Source organism: Silurus meridionalis, chromosome 17 (assembly GCF_014805685.1).
Source record: "Silurus meridionalis isolate SWU-2019-XX chromosome 17, ASM1480568v1, whole genome shotgun sequence".
NCBI lineage: Eukaryota > Metazoa > Chordata > Actinopteri > Siluriformes > Siluridae > Silurus > Silurus meridionalis.
The window spans coordinates 12212674-12229554 of NC_060900.1; the positions used below are offsets into that span (position 1 = coordinate 12212674).

At 41.0% G+C, this 16881-nt stretch overlaps 1 long non-coding RNA gene across 1 annotated transcript; it reads right to left on the reverse strand.

Moving 5' to 3' along the window:
• Positions 1-3137: 3137 nt before the first annotated feature.
• Positions 3138-5188, reverse strand: LOC124400239. The gene is made up of 3 exons (XR_006928335.1): positions 4358-5188; positions 3956-4236; positions 3138-3819 (listed from the first exon to the last, which is right to left on the reverse strand). It is a non-coding gene; the product is annotated as an uncharacterized LOC124400239 (long non-coding RNA).
• Between the last annotated feature and the right edge of the window lie 11693 nt (positions 5189-16881).

The following is a 16881-nucleotide window of genomic DNA, read 5'->3' on the forward strand; positions in this document are numbered from 1 at the left end:
GTGGAGCGCAACTAACGGCGAATTTGGATTGTGCGCCCGTTTCGTCCAGCTTCTCATGGGGGAATTCGGGAATGTCACAGCGGATCTCCATATTCTCTCCCCTACTTCCGAGAGCTCCGCCCTACTCCAGGACTTCCCGAGGCACGCCTCTCCGTTCCAGAACCTCCAGGAGAGCTGCGCTCCACCCCAGAACTTTCAGAAGAAGCACTTCTCCGCTCCAGAGTGGCCCCGAGAGCCACTGCTCCACTCCAGAGCGGCCCCGAGAGCACCTCTCTGCTCCAGAGCAGCCCCGAGAGCACCTCTTCGCTCCAGAGCTCCCCAGAGCACTTAAATCAGCACCAGGACATCAAAGGGGACGCCAAACCGCCACCTGGCCGCGAAGGGGACGTCGAACCGCTGCCTACCCACGAAGGGGACATCAAACCATCGCCAGGTCGTGAGAAGGAGGTCGTACCGCCATCTCAGAGCTCCTTTCCAGGCGGCGTCACGTCTCAGGGCTCCTCTCCAGGCGACGTCACATCTCGTCCCTTTGCCGGCTGCGCATTTCCTTTCAGCACATCTCGGATCAGCTACGCTTCTCCCCAAGCGCACCTCGGACTCTCGTGTGCATGAGTGTGTGTGTGTGCGTGTGTGCTTGTGTGTATCTCTCTCCCTCACTCTCGTCATTGAAACCCGAGCGAGCTGTACTTCGGCTTTCGAGTCCATTTCATTCGGATCCGTGACAATAATGTTGCAATAACCCATTTACTTACATATCCATGTTGTGAATATGGGTCTTCTAGATAGGGAAACAAAGCTACTATCCCCTGTGCATACATCACTCTGACACTTTTGGGGGGGGTGATGTCCTAGCATATGAATTCAAATTTAACATCACACTCAATGACATTGCGCAACACAATTTACATAATTCATATTTGTAAAATAATAACAATGTTTATTTACAGCCCAGCTATATGTGTAATGCTTATCCATGTGTTTCTGTCATCTCAGCAGCAAGTATGTATGTCTTCTACGTGTGCTAAAATGTGCTTTCCGTTATTGTAAAACCATTTTTATTAATGACGGACAAATATTTATATATAAAGAATACTTCCCATGGTGAAACAACATTCAGATTGGACTTAACAATTTAAGCAACTTGGACTTAGCAATTTCCACCACTTACCGCTTTTGCCTTGTAGTTTATGTGGCATGGCCTTTTAGGCTGGCTTCCTTTGGCAGCGGCTTCTTCTTTAACAGGGTCACACATCGTGTAATTCAGGATGACGGTGTCATCCGATGTACCCGAGCATGATGATAATTGTGAGGCACCTGTTCATTATGAAGTCCTCCATTGCCCAGCATGATTCTCAGAGTTCCAGGTGACTCCTTCACTATTTCTTCAAAAACCTCTGTGTCAACTTCTGTGTCTGACTGGTCATACACCTTAATATCTGGCTGCCTGCTTTCTGGTATGTTGAATTTTGGACACGCTGTTAAAAAAAATTGAATAAAAAAACCATGCATACCCTTCTCACAAGAATCAAAGTTCATATTGTTTGCCTCGTGTATTCACGAAATGATGAAAGACAAGTATCTGCAGCCAATTTTATGTAACTGAAAAGAAAATGATTATTGACCTAACTAGATAGCTTTAACCTAATGTACCCACCTTCATTCAAGAAAGCATTAAATATCAGCTCAGACAGCTTGACATATTTCTGCTCTTCCCCGAATTGAACACGCAACAGCATTTTGCCCGTTAACAAAGAAAATATATATTCAAAATCATAATTTAGGGCTGGTTCAACAAGAGTTACCTATCCATTTCTCTCATGCACTATGCATTACTTAGATGTTACACTGCAATTACAAATAGCGGCTGAAGAAGACAGTTGTGCTGGTTTAATATAACGTTTATTTTCTGCAGCAAATTAAAGCTAGGAGGCACGGTCTCCAATTAGCTACTAAATAACTGTGCTAGCTCATAAGATATTTTTGTTCGAACAGTAACCCGTTAAAATTGTTAAGCCATGTGAAACAAACGTCATGCAATCAGTGATCTAAGTTATTGTTTTATAAGACCAACATTATCAGATGCATGCTAACATTACCAGTATATATAAAAAAAACCTAGATTAACGTTGCCTGGGAAGCTAAAAAATAGATTAGCTAAAAATAGCTATTCTTTCTTTCGGCCTTTCCCGTTAGGGGTCACCACAGCGGACCATGCACATGTTTTTACGCTGGATGCCATTCCTAATGCAACCCTCCCCATTTATCCAGGCTTGGGACTGGCATTGAGGCTTGTGCTACCCTAATGGCTGGGGATGGTTCCCTGACCGGGGATCAAACCCGGGCCGCAGCGGTGAGAGCGCTGCATCCTAACCACTAGACCACCAGGGAAGAATAGCTATTAACTGTATTGAATCTTTTGTTGTTATAGTGACCGAGTTAACGTTATTTTATGCATAAATCATTCTGACCAACTTCATTTGTGAAAATATTGCAACACATAAATAAACAGTTACCGATACGGATTGCTATAACTTGTAATATGACCTCAACTAATATCAGCACACTTTTAAAATTATGTAAAGTTAAAATACCATTTTGGTGTCGACAACAAAGGATATTACTTACCTAGCAATATCAGTGACCTGGCGTTGCTCCTTCGCAATCTTCCTTCACTGAAATTCGTGCCAAACTTTTGACAAGCACAGCGGAGTGGTGGGTATTCATCACTGTTGTAGAGTTTACAGTTTTTCTCAAATGCTAAAACACATTTCACAAACGTTTCCTCCTGCTCTTTCACACCAAAAGAGCAGCTCGAAGCTTTCAAAAATGTAAACACTATACACATCATTACACACTACAGCAAAACAATTGAAAACACAATGCTCAATTTGTGAGAAGGTTCTTTGTTTCATAACTGCCAATGCATATTTTTGAAACTTTACAGTAATGGATGTTCTTAGATCTCTGCAGAGGATTAGGCATTTAGATTTGAGAGTTTCATATGAAGAGTATAAATCTATAGTAAATTCTGCATGTACACTACTGTAACACAACTCAATGCAAAAACAGAATCTATTGCACACAACAATACTCTTGAAAACATGATCAGTTTTTTTATTTACCTTATTCACACCACACACACACACCACAATCACTGTGCGGCATCATGTCGCTGAGCTGCATCGGGCCACATCACCTCATCCACATCGCAGGCTATATTGTCTCTTGCCAGGCACCGCAGGAAAAACGCCCTGGAATGGCGAATCCATCCTTGGAAGGCCTCCACTGGGAAGTCAACACAGGCCAGCTCCATTGCCCTTAGGAGGTCCTCTCTAGTGTATGGTTGTCTGTCATAAATCTTCCATCTCCATGATGAGAAGAACTCCTCTATAGGGTTCAGGAAAGGGGAGTAGGGTGGCAGACAGACATTTAAAAAGTGGTTACTGTTGGTGGTGAACCACTCTCTGATTTGGTTTGTTTTGTGGAAGCATTCATTGTCCCAAATGATCACATAAATTTGATGTGCAGGCCCAGGATGGTGTTGTTGGCGGTCCAGGAGGATATCTTTTAGCTCCTCTAGAAAGGTGAGGAGACGTTGGGTGTTGTAAGACCCAAGGACAGCATGCCGGTGGACAATCCCCTCCAAACCCATGGCCGCACAAAGAGTAATATTACCCCCCGTTGGCCAGGAACCTCAGTGATGGCTCTTTAGCCAATGATGTTACAACCTCTTTGCCTTCGTTTCTGCAGGTTGAAGCCAGCCTCATCCAGGAAGAGGTATTCATGAGGTCTGACCATCGTGTCCAACTGTAATATCCTCTGTGAAAATGTGAAAGTGCACAGGTGTTCAGAATAACAGTCAATCAGGTAGCACAGTATTGTCCAGAAGTAATGTAGGCCACTGAGCAACACAGTATGTCCACTAACTGTACTGTGAACATGGATGTATACTTACTTGCACATACTCGTAACGTAGGTCTTTGTGTCGCGCAGAGTTGCGCTCGAAGGAAACCGTATAGACCTGTTTCATCCGCATCTTTTGGGGCTGGAGAACTCAGTCTATTGTGGCCAAGCTGACATCATCAATGCTCTCAAAGTTGACATTATCGGCAATGACTTTGTCTCTGATCTCCCGGAGTCTGATGAGGTTGTTCTCACGAACCATATCCACAATGAGGGTATCTTGTGCCGCTGTCAATATGGCAACCCTCCCACCTCTATGCGGCATTCTTTCGACTAGAAAAGAAACATTTGTTGTCAGTTTTACAATATAGTAACAATTGATTTGAAACCAATAGACTACTTTCATAGGCTTGTAAAATTGTATTGTGACAAAGAAAGCAATAGAGTACAATACCTGTTGTGTTGTCTGAATGCCCTGATACTGGTGGCCACGGTGAACCTACTCAGGTTTGGACGGACTCGTAGTCCTGCTTCAGCCATTGTCATGCCATGGACAATGACATGGTCAATGACTGTTGCTCGCATCTTGTCCGTAATGATGGTGCGAGGTTGTCTTGCTCTCCCTCCTGGACCTTCTCCTCTCCCTTGTTGGCCTGCTTCTCTTCCTCCTCTGATTTGAACTCCTCTTCCTCGTTGGCCTGCTCCTCTTCCTCCACTGATTTGAACTCCTCTTCCTCGTTGGCCTGCTCCTCTTCTTCCATGGCCAGCTTTTCTCCCTCCTCTGACTCGAATTCCTCTTTCCCTGACTCTGCCTTCATCCATTGTGTTTGTTTGGAATCTAGAGCAAACTGTGCACTCTGAACTTGCTTTTGTACAAGTGGTCACAGCATTAGCAACAAGTGTCTTCAATTTTGAGTCGTTGTGTGTAATGAATGACGCCAGGTGTGTTCATTGTGTTCAAATATTGCTGACTGTGGCAAGCATTTTGCATCACATGAGCTTTCATTTGAGAATGTGAGCAGAGTTCTTTTGCAACTTGTGTTTTAGCAAAGAAAAATGTGTTAAGATTTATGAGAACGGAGGATTGTGTTTTGTGAATTGTGTCCATGTGAAATGTGTTTATGATATTGGAAAATGATGGCTAAATTTAGTAAATGTGTTTAGACAACTGGTCATTTGGTTTAGAGGATTAGCTTTTGTGTTTTAGCATTTGAGAAAAACTGTAAATTGTCACCGCGTTTCTGCAGATTTTTACACTCACTTTTAACTCCACTGATAGAGCAACTTTACTCCCCAAAGTGTTGAAAATACTCTATCAGTGTTAAAATAACTTTACTCTGAAATATTAACACCCCATTTTTTACTGTGTACTCGCCAATAAACTGTCCTTACTATTACTTTTTAATGGACTTTTCTACTATTATTGCTGTTATTTTTTCTATTATTATGTGTTCTATTTATTATTATTATTATTATTATTATTATTATTATTATTATTATTATTATTATACTATTAACCGAACTAGCAAGATTGCCCAATTTGTCTTATTTTCAAAGATATTTAGATGGTGTATGTAGCCCACAACTGTTAACACTTAGAAGTTAGATTTTCATCTGTAAGTTACTGTGAGAATAAGAAAAAAAAAAAAAGGAACCATAGGGAAACTTCTGCCATTGGGCTATATGAAGGCTTTCCTGGCAAAGATCGTGGGTGCTTCAGAGATGGCAGGGATTCCAAATGACAGTGATCTTGCAATTTATTATCACCCGCAGGATGGTATAGGCTTTGATCCAAGCCATCCAGCCATGTGGCAAGCTCTAAGGACACTGAAAAGGTGAATGCAAGAAACAGAAGGAGATCCAGAGGGGGATGCTAATTATACTCTTCAGAGAAGCCATCATGAACGCTATGCCAATATCTGTGGAATGCAAGCTGGAAGATGTAGTCGGTTTAACTTCTAAGACTCACAAAGAATTCTGTGATCATGTGGCTTATGCAGTGGAAATGACAAAAAAAATTAACTGAAACTGAAAAGGCAGGAAAAAGAGATACAGAGGAAGCTGGCACAGTTGCAGCTGGAAGACTTTTTAACAAAAACAAGAAAAGGGTTCAAGCTCCTTGGGGTGGGCCCAATCAGGGGTATTGGGGTGCCCAGAGAATCAAAGTCTGAAGGGTCAACTTCGACTTTTGACAACTAGGGCAAGAACAAGAAACTATGTTAGAAGTTGATGTAGAGGAAAAAATCGTACACGTCCCCATGTCTGGTAAGTTTGTATAGACAGTAGGATTCTTGGGACAAACTCCCAATGACAGCGCCAGTGTCTCTCAAAACTAAAAATAGAACAGCTGTATTGTCCATTCTGGTATCTGAAGAAACTCATTGATTTAATAGGGAGAGAGACTCTTTGTAAATTACAGTTACAGATATGGTGTTCTCCTTATGGGTTGAATGCAAATAATGAAGCCACAGATGGCAACAACTAAGCCTAGGGCTAATGTGTATTGGTTGGGACAGTTAGGAGATGATGTACAGAACAATGTAGATAAATGGGCCAAATATATTTAAGCACAGCTACCTAAACCTAGATTACCTAAGTCTGAATCTTATTGTACTATGATCTATTATTATACGTGTGATCCAGAACTGGAAGAGGCATGGCAACAACAAACAGAACAAAAGAAGGTATGTCTCAGTATATAATCATTGTGAAAGGGGCAGCCATGCAAGTAGACAAAGGTAAATTTAAAAAGAAAATGGTTTCAAATGCCTAACTCAGTTACACATGTTTCCTTGTATATAGGTAAAGAGTTGGAAGTAAAAGATCCTGGTCCCATGATGAAATCTGTACAAAATGTTTCATGGAAAGCTACAAAGAATCCATTTATATTTTAAATAAGAGATAAGATGTATACAATTTTGTGTGGTAGTCCAATGACAGGCACGTGTACTCCTAGAGAAATACAAGCATAACAAGATATGATGAGTTATTCTCTGAAATGGAGAATGAAGTGTCAGCTGAAGTATAGTCTTAGCATGACACAGATGTAGTGTTGGTACAGTCAGCCAGCCCAATTAGAATTAAAGTTACGCCAGGTGCTCTCTTGCCTCGAAGGCAACAGTCTCCATTACATCCTTAAGCAGAACAGGGCATCCATAAGACCATAGAAGGGTTGCTGAAGGCTGAAGTTTTAATTAAGACATCCAGCTTCTATCTTCTTTTTCTTTCGGCATCTTCCATTAGGGGTCGCCACAGTGAATCATCCATCACCATGCCCCAGAGTCCTCTACATCTGCCTCTATCAAACCAACTACCTGCATGTCTACCTTCACCAGATCCATAAACCTCCTCCTTGGCCTTCCTCTTTTACTTTTTCCTGGCGGCTCCATCCACAATATTCTCCTACCGATATACCCTATGTGCCTCCTCTGCACATGTCCAAATCATCTCAATCATGCCTCCCTCACCTTGTCTCCAAAACATCCTACATATGCGGTCTTCCTAATAAGCTCATGCCTAATCCTGTCCATCTTCGTCACTACCAATGAAAACAACATCAGGAGTGGCTGAAAAAGGGCTGGTCGAAGGGTGCAGCCAAATGTTGGAAGAACAACTGTGTCATCAATAATTCAATAATTTCGTAGAGAGAACATGTATGTAATGTACTGTATAGTACAGTAATACTGTAGAGTTACTGTACATATACTGTAACACACCTTAGGTTATCCATGCATACAGTATTCTTAGTTATTTACTGTATGAATCAAAGTCCTGTGATCCTTATTCTACTATAATGTACAATATATTTTCTCATGTAGGACTGCAAGACAACCTCACAGGGGTGGCAGAGGGCCCCCCCTTTTTCCACTTAGCAGGAGGAAGCTATTTGCAACATGGTTATGTCTAACAATGACATAAGACTAAGGGAGATACAAAGTGCTATTGTTGAAGATGACAGTATCTTTAAAAATAGTAGTAGTAGTTGTATATCCACTATACTGTAAGAGTAACTTCTACAGATTTAATATTGGTGGAACTTCATAGATCTTTAAATTTGATGTAGCTGTAAACAATGAAGACAAATACTGTAATTTATGCACACTGTGTTTTTTCTGGTATGTAGCGCATAATGGAAATGGAATCAAGAGAACCACCTCACAACTTTATATACTTGGATGAGGCTGGCTTCAACCTGGCCAAAGGCAGAAGGTGTAGTAGAAATCTAATCACACAGAGAGCTACTGTTGATGTCCCAGGCCAACGTGGAGGAAACATCACTGCTATCGCTGCTATTTCAGACCAAGGTGTGCTAGCTCATATTCCTATTATGGGACCGTACAACACACAGCATCTCCTTACATTCTTAGATAATCTTTATAGAAATATCATTCCTGAAGATGAGAGGGACCTCAATCAAGATGATCTACCAAAGTATGTAGTAATTTGTGACAATGTCAGTTTACATCACTCTGACAACATCATTCAGTGGTTTGTCCACCACCGCAGGATGCTGATTGAATTCCTTCCACCCTGCTCCTAAACCCAATTGAAGAGTTTTTCTCGGCTTGGAGGTGGAAGGTTTATGATTATCAGCCACATACGCGGATGACACTGCTGGCTGCCATGGATGCAGCATGTGAGGACATCTCAGCAGATGCATGCAGAGGCTGGATTAGGCACTCAAGAAGATTCTTTCCACCGTGCAATACGTCATGGTATTGGTTGTTGTGGGTTTGTTGTTTTGTTGCAATATCCCTCTTATCAAATTTTTTTTTAAGGCAACAGTGAAACAGATGACAGTGATGTGGGGTCCTCCAAACACAGATGAACAACTGGTGAGATCTTCTCACCAGTGTTTTTCTCTAACCTTTTTTTTTTGGATGAGTTGAATTTGCAACAGTGTCTAATGTGCTAGTGAGTATAGTGCCTATGTTGTTAGCCATCAGGCATGTTACTTATAAATCTGTCTTTAGTGGATGGAACAATTGTCCTACCAAGTCAATAACATGGGTAGACACGGCTTATCTGCTCTATCGGCAGTATGTTTAGTATGAGGTAATTGTGATATTATTCATTTAGGTAAAATATCTATATCAGCGACATCTCCATGGGATATTATTAAGTCCAGTGTGTGATTAAAATAATGAGTCAGGCTAGTGATGTTTTGGATGTGGGGATAAAGTTACAAGGCCAAAATGTATGTATGAAGTTGAACTCACTGAACGTTGTCTAGTGCCTGTCCTTATTGTACCCAGTCAAGGGGGAATCTAATCATTTGCACAAATGTAATCAAATTCCTTGCACATCACATAAAAAGCACCAATAATCCTGGCGACCTGTTTCTGATCATACATCAAAAGTGATAACAGGGTGTGAGCAGTTTGTTGATGTTTTGGCCAAAACATGTAGGTGGAAGGGTTTAGAGCTGCCAGACAAGGTAGGGACAATGCACATATTGTGCATTCGGCTAATGGATGAGTGTCCATTTAGACTCCATTATCATAGATTATCAAAAGTTGTGGCATTTTTTGTCCCAGATGGAAGAACAAGGAATAATTAGGAAGACTGTAAGAGAAAATGCTTTCCCATTAGATCTGGTGTAGAAGCAGCATGGCAGTCTTCAGATGGTTCAAACTTCAGATGGTTAAATGCAAGAACAGGATAGGGTTGGGTTAAGAACACAAATCTATTTTTGCACCAGTCTTATTGCTTAGCTGCTCTAGGGTGTAATACTTAAGCACCATGGACCTGACTTCTGGATTTTATGATATGCCAGTGGCCGAAGAGGACAAGAAATATACAGCAATTACATCCCCTGTAGGGCTGCATGAGTATAATAGGATGCCCAAGGCCTATGCAACAGCCCAGCAACCTTTCTGCAGATGATGGTAAGTTTTTTTAGGTATTTGAACTTCAGCAGTTTGCTGTGTTATCTTGGTGCCGTGATGGTGTTTGCTCCAAATGAGCAGGAAGCATTGTAGAGGCTAGAGGTTGTGTTCAGGTAACTAACGCAGTACAACCTTAATTTAAGCCCTAAGAAATGCCACCCAATGGGAGCTTCTGTTAAGTTTTGGGGTCAAAAATATAGAGAGGGATGGAGTTTCTGTAGGCCCTGCTACAGTGGAAGTTATCTTGAGGCTGTCCAAGTTTAGTCTGATGGAAGCCGACAGATGGGGTGCATTTGTGGGGTGCCACAAATGCACTGAATTTGCACATAGGAATGAATCAGTTCTCAGTATGATCCTCTAATACCAACATTTTATTCCTGGATGATAGTCTTTAGCAAAGAAACTCTGTGCTCTCTCAGCTGAGCAGAGAATGAAGAGAGGAACCAAGGGAGATATTAAAGCAGAAAATTACAGAAAGCTCAAACCTGTAGATTGAACAATCGCGCATTATGTAGCCTCAAGAAGACTTTGCCACAAAGTGTGGTTTTAGCACACCCTGCCTTTACTCGGCCTAAGATTTCATCGAGCTATGCTTCCCTGGATAGTTTGAGAGCTGTATTATCCAAAGTGCCTGTGGGCCAAGAGTGAGCCAGGCTAATCGCATTTGCAAGCAAGCCTCTGAGCAAATCACAGAGAAAGTATCCAGTTCACAAGCTTGAGTTTCTGGCAGTCACATGGTGTGCGTGTGTGTGTGAGAGAGAAGTTATTTAGTTGTTAGTTGTAGTTGTTTTAGTTCTCTAGTTGTTGATCATGGTACTTATTTAAAATCATAAATATCATACCTCCATGAGGTGGCCGAGATTGTGCAGAAACATTCTGAAGAGAAATTATCCAGTTCACAAGCTTGAGTTTCTGGCAGTCACATGGTGTGTGTGTGTGTGTGAGAGAGAAGTTCTTTAGTTGTTAGTTGTAGTTGTTTTAGTTCTCTAGTTGTTGATCATGGTACTTATTTAAAATCATAAATATCATACCTCCATGAGGTGGCCGAGATTGTGCAGAAACATTCTGAAAAAGCGCAAAGAAAGCAGGCAGTAGCTTACAACAAGAAATTCACTGGGACAAGTCTGAATATTGGAGACTGTGTGCTAGTGGTGAATAGAGGAGAAAGAGGGCAGAGGAAAGTAACAAATAAGTGGAACCCTGAAGTGAATATTGTAGTGATTAGGAACCTGCAGACACACACTTACAAGCTAAAAGATAAGAAAGAGAATGTGAGTGTAGTGCACAGGTATTTGATCTTATATGTTAGTTTACTACCTGTTGAGTTTCCAAATGAGAAGGGAAGTGTTTTGCTTTCTGAGGGAGAGTCAGAGGTTGAGACACATTAATTAATTGGTTTAGTTTAGGACTTTCATAATGATGAAGCCATGGGAACATCTCTAGCCTGCACCAGCTTCTATAAAGGAGAAGGAAGCGCTGCAGGGACGCCAGAGGTGTGGCTTGGAGACGCAGCGTCTCGTTCACATACCCTTGGGAACGAGTGTCCAATCATGCAAGACTGACCAGTCTCTGACTAATGTGTATGTCTAAGCACAGCTAAAGGAGGACAGAGGGGCCAGGAGTGGCACTGTGGTTCAGCTTATAGAACCGCACAAAGGTCAGCGCAGGTCAACCCGCAGCATTGCAAATGTCTTGTAGGCACTCCAGAGAACCAAGCTTTTGAGGCAGCCACACTCCAGGTGGAGTGAGCTCTGACCCTGAAAGAACTGGGGAGACCAGAGGACTTATAGGATACTGCGATGGCATCAACAATCCATCTGCTCAGAGTCTGATTTTTAGCAGGGAGGCCTCTCCTCGGAGGGCCGTAGCAGACAAACAGCTGATCAGTTTTCCTCCAACAACCCGTCCTGGGGACGTAATTGTCCAGTGTGCATACACAGCTGGTAAAATTTTTCCTGGCCGGGAACAGAGGAGGATAGAATGTCTGTAAACTTACAGAGCATGGGACGACCAAGGGCAGCTTGTGGATGTAACCTGTGCGAGTACAGGAAGGTCTGGGAGGAAATGCTTCAGTGCTAGAAGCAGTTAGCATCTCTAGGCAGTTGATGCCAAAGTAGATGGGGCCCTTCCAATAGACCTTAGGAGAAGTGACCACTTATGATCACTCCCCAACCCATGAGGGATGGATCCATCATTAGTCAACTGCTCTGATTAAGCTAAAATCAACCAATTGTTGATATAGTTGAGGATGCGGATGCCCTGAGACCTCAGGAAAACCAGAGCATACATGAAAGTACGCATCCTTTAGATCCACCGAGAAAAATCTGTCCTTGGATTTGATTTGAAACACGACCTGCTTGATGGTCAGCATCTTATAAGAGAGCGAATCGGATGACGTAGATTGGAGACGCAACCCTCCGTCCTTTTTGGGATCTATGAAGTGCCGGCTGTAGACCTCGACTGAGACACATTTTGGCTCAAAAATGGGAAATGTAAGGGTCAGGTCATATTATAGTGTACAATCATACTGTTCTAAGATGATCTTGGGGTTGAGCACCTTTAGCTTTTTCTTGATCCAATAATTAGTAACTCAAGTTTAAATAATGAATGGTTTACTGTAGACCTGATTTAGATTTAATACGAATGTAATTGGTTATTGTGAATATGATCTGAATGTAATACATTGTTTTATTTTTTTTATCCTAAAATCATTATTATTGTATTACTGAATAATTTTTGTTATATGTGGACAGTATATCTTGATTCAGCTATTCACTGTTAAAAAACATTTAATTTGCTCTGAGCACTGTCCTAAGCACCATTTTTAATGTTCTCCCACCAGTTCCCATTGCATATGCTGGGGAGAGCTCTTAGATTCTTTAGTGAAAAAAGTTTACTAGTGCATGAATTTATGTAATTAAGTTTCTTAAATAGTAATGGGATTATATGCAGTGTTCCCATGCAGTGTTGTATGTTATGTATGTGGATGGATTAAGAATTTGAGGATATATCATGTAAAATATGTTGCTAGTCAGCTAACCAATTTTATATCTGTATCTATATCTGAAATTGGGCTAATGTTGGCTGAAGGAGAAGAAGAGGAGGAAGATGACTACAGAAACAGCAGGAAAAGGAGAAGTGGAGGAGAGTGGAGGTTAGGGTGGGCAATTTAAATCTTGGTACTATGACTGGTAAAAGAAGAGAGTTAGCTTATATGATGGAGCATAGAAAGGTAGATGTGTGTTCAGGAGACCAGGTAGAAAGGGGGTAAGGCCAGGAACATTGTAGTGCTGTTCTATCATGGTGTGGATAGAATAGAAATGGTGTAGGGGTGATTCTGAAGGAAGAGTACAGTAAGAATGTAGTAGAGGTGAAGAGAGTTTGAGTGATGAACATAAAGTTGGAAGTTGAAGGGGTAATGATAAATGTCATAGGAGCTACTGCTCAGCAAGTGGGTTGGGAGACGATGAGAATAAAAAATTCTGAAGTGAGTTAAATAAAGTGGTGGAGAGTGTACCTAGGAATGAAATATTGGTGATTGGGGCAGACTTCAATAGGCATGTTGGTGAAGGGAACAGAGGTGATGAAGGATGAGGAAGGAAAACAGATTTGTACTGATTGGCTAGGCAGAGGGACCGAGCTGAAAGGATGTGCTGCAAGTTAGGGTAATAAAGGTTGCAGATGGAAATGTGTTTACTAGTCAGGAGAGTGTGTTGAGAAGGCAGAGGGAGTAATTTTGAGCATCTAATTGTAGCCGGTAACGCTATCAATATGTAGAATACACGGTTATGGACCAGATCGCTAGGTTTGCTAGGGAGGGCAAGGAATAGAGAATGCACCTTAATAATCAGACAGACCAGGAAAATAACTGTGAAACATAAAACAATGAAATAAAATGGCAATGACACAATAAAACAATATAATGCAAAAAATAGTTTTCCCCTTCTTTCCTTTTAGAGAAACTTTAAATATGTTGAGCTCCTTTGTAGTTATTTGATCTAATTATATTATGTTTTGTTTCTATTTGTATTATACTTGCTATATTTATCAATCTGTATTTAATTTAATTCAACTTGCTTTATAATTTCTAATTTCGGAGCTTTGTTTCCTATGAAGTTGTTCAATTTCTTTAACCCATAAAGAAATGTACAATTTCAGATACTCAAAAACATTACATCAAGGAAAATAAATATATACAGTGGAACCTCGGGTTAGGAGCGCCCCTGGATACGTAAAATTCAGGTTAAGAGTCGCAATTCATAAAAAATGTTGCCTCTAGTTACGAGAATTTTTTAGGATACGGCGTTGCACGGAAAAATCGCAGGCAGGTTAGTTTTTTTACGTATCGCCACGTGCTCTCGCTGCGCTCTCGTGCAGCACATACACATCCGTTTGTCGCTCTAACAGTGTGGAATTACTGAACTTTAAATACTGTACGTATTCCTATCACCATGCCGCCAACAAAGAAGCCTGGGAAAATTTGTATCGGGATACGAGCTTTTCAGGTTAAGAGTAAAGTGATGGAACCAATTAAACTCGTAACCCGAGGTTCCACTGTACATGAAAATAATTCAAAACTGGTCAAAAGGTACTTTAAATTAATAGATCTCAGCCTATGGAACAAATGTATGTGTGTGTAGGGAAAATAGTCCTTTAAATCTAAATAAATGCAAAAGTCTTGGAATGATGGGTGCAATTGCTTGAGGTGTAAGTGTTCAATAGTGCAACATTTAGTTCTGTGCAATGAGGTAATTAGTGAAAAATACCAACACAGCTGGATGAATTCCACTTGTGAGAGCAGATAAGGCACGGATCATTCGATGAATCAAGAATTCTCTTCTCTTTTGTCTCTCTTTAGGGTTCTCAAACTGGGAGGCTCGCCATCTCAGGATCACAGCTTTTCTAGCTCTCAAAAAAACCCTGACCTGTTCATATGAACAGCGCCATGAACATCGTAGACAATTAATGTCTTTTAAACTCAACTTGTCGTAAATATATTAACTAAACTAGGTGAAAAATACCATTTTAACTCAATACATATGAGCAATCATTTACATAAATGATAATCCATTGAAAAGCATTTAAGCTCTTCAGAAATGCAATGCACACAGCCACAATATATCACACATCCCAACCAGATAAATTGATTTATACCAACAATAAATAGATATAAACTCACTAAAAACACTTTTAAACATGAATAAACTTAATTACTCCATTTCAGTGATCACATCGGGTGCAACTGGATCCACAATCGACTATCATCCACTTCAATATAATCAATCATCACACTAAAATAACCCAAATAAGTTTTATGCAAGCGTTATAACATTATACAACATTATTTATGCATAGTAAACAAGGATTATTGTTATATTTGCCTTTTAATCCTCTTTGAAAAACACTCGCGATCTGCGAAGCGCGTGCTCTCCGTGCGATTACTTCGTCTCACCTCTGTGACGTCATGCACAGCGCCTGTCATAATAATAGCGTTTTTTTATTTATTTTTTTTATTTTAACTATTTATTTTAAGTATTTTAACTTTTACAAAACATTATATTACTTTTGTTAGTGTTTTAGGTGAAAATATAATTATTGCAAATTATTTGATTTTCTTCTCATCAGCTCAATTCTGACCTGTGTTACACCCTCCCCTCTTAAGTCTATGCAAGTCCCTTTGCATGGCTGTAACCTAAGGTTTCAGGGTTTGAAGTGTCTAATTGTTCTGGGTTGTTCGGCAAGTGATTTGACAAAAGCGGTGTTTAACCCCTGAAGCAAAGATTAAATGATTGATATCATGGGGTTTCCCAATTCTGGATAAGTTAGTCTTTTCGACTTCTGCTTCACTCTTTTAGACCTTTTTAGATGACTTTCATCTTCACTCTCATCTTGATCAGTTTCATCCTCATGGTCATCAGATTCAGTTGACTCCAGTCTGCTTCTCCGCACTGGAAAATCGGGTATAGTTTCCTCAGTTTGCACTACTTATGTTTCATTGTCTTGTTTTCTATGGCTTTTAACAAGTACTTCAAGTGTCTGCTCTTCTACTTGAGGTAAGTGCTTTCTTTCTTTCAGGGTTTCCTTTACAGGTTCTGCAGGACTGCATGAGGATTCAACTTCGGGTAAGTACTGCGTTTCAGGTGAGTATTCAGTCCCGGGGAAGTATTCAGGTTAAGATGGATCATCTCTCGACACATCTCCTGCATTCACAGTCTCTAAATCATCACTTGGGACAAGTGCTAAGTGAAATTCGGTTTGTGGGATCATAGTTAAGAGGAACCTCTGTAGGCTTCCTTATAACATTGTACTCCCGGATGAACTTTTCTAATGGCTGGAACTTCAGAGATTTGAGGTGCATAGTCATCCTCATCAGAACTTTGACAGTTCTCTAGACATTCATCAGTGTCCTCAACTCTGATTCGTCTGGTTAAACGTTTTTCCTGAGGTTTCGTCATACCAACCTCATCATCTGGGAGTGAAGACAAAAACCCACCAGGTAGCAATAAATCCCTGTGCAATGTTCGTAAGGGACCTTCTTGCTTCTCCGGTCTCACTGTATAGACAGGTAGTTCACCAGCACGACTCACTACAATGTGCACCACAGGATCCCACCTATCCGCCAGTTTATGTTTTCCACGCAACCTCACATTTCTGACCAGCACACGGTCACCTTCCTCAAGAGACGATTCAGTCACTCTGCGATCAAAACGGACTTTGTTTCCTTCTGCAGTTTTGGCCGCATTCTTCCGAGCTAGCTTGTAGCTCTCCTGAAGGTGAGTTTTTAATGATTGCACATAGTGTGAATGGAACGTAGGACTGTCACGGTTTACAATGGTGTTGAAAATTAAGTCTACCAGGAGTCTTGGTTGCCGTCTGAACATAAGTTTGTATGGTGTGAAACCCGTTGTCTCGTGCTTCGTGCAGTTATAAGCGTGCACAAGGGGTTTTACAAAGTCTTTCCAGTGAGTTTTATCCTGAGCTTTCTTAGTGATAGAGATAGAGAGTGATAGAGACTGAGATACTTAGTGAAGAAGTCATTATCACCAAGACATCTTTGGTGTTGCTCCGGTCGGGTTCTAACGACAAAAAG